Consider the following 3,828-nt stretch of genomic DNA (forward strand, 5'->3'; position numbering starts at 1 on the left):
AACTTCAGCTTCTTCAGCATTACTGGTTGGGGCATAGACTTGGATTACTGTGATATTGGATGGTTTGCCTTGGAAACGAACAGAGATCATTCTGTCGTTTTTGAGATTGCATCCAAGTACTGCATTTCGGACTCTTTTGTTGACCATGATGGCCACTCCATTTCTTCTGAGGGATTCCTGCCCGCAGTAGTAGATATAATGGTCATCTGCGTTAAATTCACCCATTCCAGTGCATTTCAGTTCGTTGATTCCTAGAATGTCAGCATTCACTCTTGCCATCTCTTGTTTGACCACTTCCAATTTGCCTTGATTCATGGACCTGACATTCCAGGTTCCTATGCAATATTGCTCTTTATAGCATCGGACCTTGCTTCTATCACCAGTCCCATCCACAGCTGGGTATTCTTTTTGCTTTGGCTCCATCCCTTCATTCTTTCTGGAGTTATTTCTTCACTGATCTCCAGTAGCATATTGGGCACCTACTGACCTGGGGAGTTTCTCTTTCAGTATCCTATCATTTTGCCATTTCATACTGTTCATGGTGTTCTCAAGGCAAGAATACTGAAGTGGTTTGCCATTCCCTTCTCCAGTGGACCCCATTCTGTCAGATCTCTCCACCATGACCCACCCGTCTTGGGTTGCCCCACGGGCATGGCTTAGTTTCATTGAGTTAGACAAGGCTGTGGTCCTAGTGTGATTAGATTGACTAGTTTTCTGTGAGTATGGTTTCAGTGTGTTTGCCAGGTTACTCCACTCTAACTCTGGCCTGGAGAATTCCATGGACTATAAAGTCGCAAAGAGATGGACACGACTGAGCGACTTTCACTTCACTTAGAAGCAAGGCAGCAGTCGATTTCTGGTATCAAGTGAGGAATATTATGTGGATAGACAAATCTGCTGGGCTAATCCATGCACTTTCAAAGAGCTGAATTCAACCTCTCGTGTGGCTCTGCTGGTAAAGAATCTGCCAGCAATGCTAAAGACCTGGATTCGATTCCTGGACTGGGAAGATCCTCTGGAGCAGCAAAAAGGCTACCCACTCCTGTATTCTGGCCTGGAGTATTCCATCGACTGTATAGCTCTTGGGGTCACAGAGTCAAACACAACTGAATGAGTTTTTTAAAAATGGTTTAAAAGTAAGCTTTCACTATTCTAGGAATGAAATGGGCTGTTTTCTTTATTCTGTGGGAAAGACTGTAGAAGGCGATTTCTATACATTTTGGCTTTATGGTCCCCTTTCTGTGTTTTCAAAACCAGTAATTTTTCATCTGCTGCCGTCAACCTTCCATCCACCACCTTTTATTTTTTCCAGATGAGAAAGCTCCTTTTATTGGGGTGGAAATGATGCACCAAACTAGTCCCTGATAAAAATACTTAGATCTTCAAGATATGGAGATGATACTTAACTATAATGATCAAAATCATCACATGGATCACAGCCTTATGTAAATCAGTGAAGCTATGAGCCATGCTCTGGAAGGCCACACAAGATGGCCAGGTCATAGTGGAAAGTTATGACAAAATGTGGTCCACTGGGGAAAGGAATGGCAAACTCCTTCAGCCTTCTTGCTGAACTCCATGAACAGTATGAAAAGACAAAAAGATAGGACACTGAAAGATGAACTCCCCAGGTTGGTAGGTGTACAATATGCTACTGGGGAAGAGTGGAGAAATAGCTCCAGAAGGAATGAAAAGGCTAAGCCACGAAATTAAAAGACACACTCCTTGGAAGAAAAGTTGTGACAAACCTATACAGCGTATTTAAGACCAGAGACATCACTTTGCTGACAAAGTTCTGTATAGTCAAAGCTATGAGTTTTCCAGTAGTCATGTATGGATGGATGTGAGAGTTGGACCATAAAGAAAGCTGAGTGCCGAAAAATTGATGCTTTCGGACTGTGGTGCTGGAGAAGACTCTTGAGACAGCAAAGAGATCAAACCAGTGGATACGAAAGGAAATCAACTCTGAGGATTCATTGGAAGGACTGATGGTGAAGCTGAAGCTCCAGTCCTTTGGCCACCTGATGCAAAGAGCTGACTCATTAGAAAAGACCCTGATGCTGGGAAAGATTGAAGACGGGAGGAGAAGGGGACGACAGAGGATGAGATGATTGGATGGCATCACCAACTCAATGGACGTGAGTTTGAGCAATTTCTGGGAGATAGTGAAGGACAGGGAAGCCTGGCATGCTGCAGTCCATGGAGTTGGTGCCTTAGCAACTGAACAAGATTGGGAAGAGCTGACTTCTCCCACTTATTCAAGCTCAGAGCAAGGTCTGGGCAGAGTAAGTCCCTGTGGAACGTGTGACAAGGCGAAGTGTTTGAGACCTGGACTAGCAGATGGGAACCAAGAGAAGAGCCCCCACCCATGAGGACCAGCTGCAGCAGGACCCTGAATCTAGACCCTCGGAGAGAGGCTCCAGTTTTCCAGAGGACTAGGCGGCAAGAGGGAGAAGGCAATGGCAACCCACTCCAGTACTCTTGGCCTGGAAAATCCCATGGGCGGAGGGGCCTGATGGGCTGCAGTCCATGGGGTCGCTAGGAGTCGGACACGACTGAGCAACTTCACTTTATTTTTCACTTTCATGCATTGGAGAAGGAAATGGCAACCCACTCCAGTGTTCTTGCCTGGAGAATCCCATGGACAGCGGAGCCTGGTGGGCTGCTGTCTATGGGGTCGCACAGAGTCGGACACGACTGAAGCGACTTAGCAGCAGCAGCAGCAGCAGCAGGGAGCAAGAGGACGGGGGAGCTGAAGGAGGAGGCAGCGAATAACAATTTATTTGTTAAAAAAAAAAAAAAATACACCTACCAACATCACACTAGTGGGTCTGACATCCCCTTAAATCATAAGTTGGTAAACTTACAACATCAATAAAAACACAAGGAAAATAAATGCATTGGCTTTATCATATTGGAAGTGGTGTGAACGGTGGGACGTGGGCAGATCGGCGGGCAGGCGAGGAGCAGACAGCACAGGAAGCGTCTGAGTGGGACCGTGAGTCTCAAGGGTCCTCGTCTCAGTCGTCCCAGTCCTGGCTGTAGATCCGTGGGATCTTGCACGGGGACGCCCAGCTCTCAGCCTCGAGGTTCACTTGCTCCTGGTCTGTCTTTTCGGCGGCGTTCTTTTGGTCTCGTTGCTGTTGTAGGTAGCGCAAAAGAATGTTTGTTTTTTCTGTCACAATTATCTGTTCAGACGGGTACTCCTGAGTGGGCAGGTAGACTGGTGGACGTCGGCTCGAGGCTTTGCTTAGACAGTTGGCATGGAAGCTACTAAAATTGCTTTTGTTGTCGACAGGCAGCCCTTTCAAGAAATCAGCCATCTTCTGTTTTATCCGTCGTCTCCGTCTTCTGCTGTCTCCGTCGTCGCTGTTGTTGCCGCCGCCGCCACAGCTGCCTTTTTAGCTGCCTGCTTCCTCTTATAAAGAGGGCCGTTGATTACATTAGGCGCACCTGGATAATTCGGACTATTCCCGCCCCACCCAGTCTCAAAGCTAATCGCATCCCTACAATCTGTTCTGTCACAAAGGTGGGTTACATTCCCGGCCCCGGGGATTAGGCCCAGAGCGCCTCCGTGTCTGTCAAGTCAGCCTATCACGAGGCCCCTGGTACAGTCGGCGCTACGGAGTGACGTCACTAAGGTGCGCGGAGTATGTAAATGAGCTCGGCGTCGGCTGGCTCGGTTCAGAATTGTAAAGTGTTTGTATTATTTTGCAAATATTGCGGTACTCGCAATGTGCTTGTCAGGCCTTTATAGTTGGGAGAAGCCGTTATTTCGTAAGTGAGGGTATAGAGTTTTCGGTGAAGAGAGTGACCGTAAGTGCGAAG

General features: G+C 47.3%; 1 pseudogene across 1 annotated transcript; it reads right to left on the reverse strand.

Annotated features, from left to right (window-relative positions):
* Positions 1-2,891: 2,891 nt before the first annotated feature.
* Positions 2,892-3,586, reverse strand: LOC105004097 (annotated as a pseudogene). Its single transcript, XR_827186.1, has one exon. The product of XR_827186.1 is annotated as a DET1- and DDB1-associated protein 1 pseudogene (transcript).
* Positions 3,587-3,828: the final 242 nt, after the last annotated feature.

Source organism: Bison bison, unplaced genomic scaffold, assembly GCF_000754665.1.
Source record: "Bison bison bison isolate TAMUID 2011002044 unplaced genomic scaffold, Bison_UMD1.0 scf7180017864472, whole genome shotgun sequence".
NCBI classification, from domain to species: Eukaryota; Metazoa; Chordata; class Mammalia; order Artiodactyla; family Bovidae; genus Bison; species Bison bison.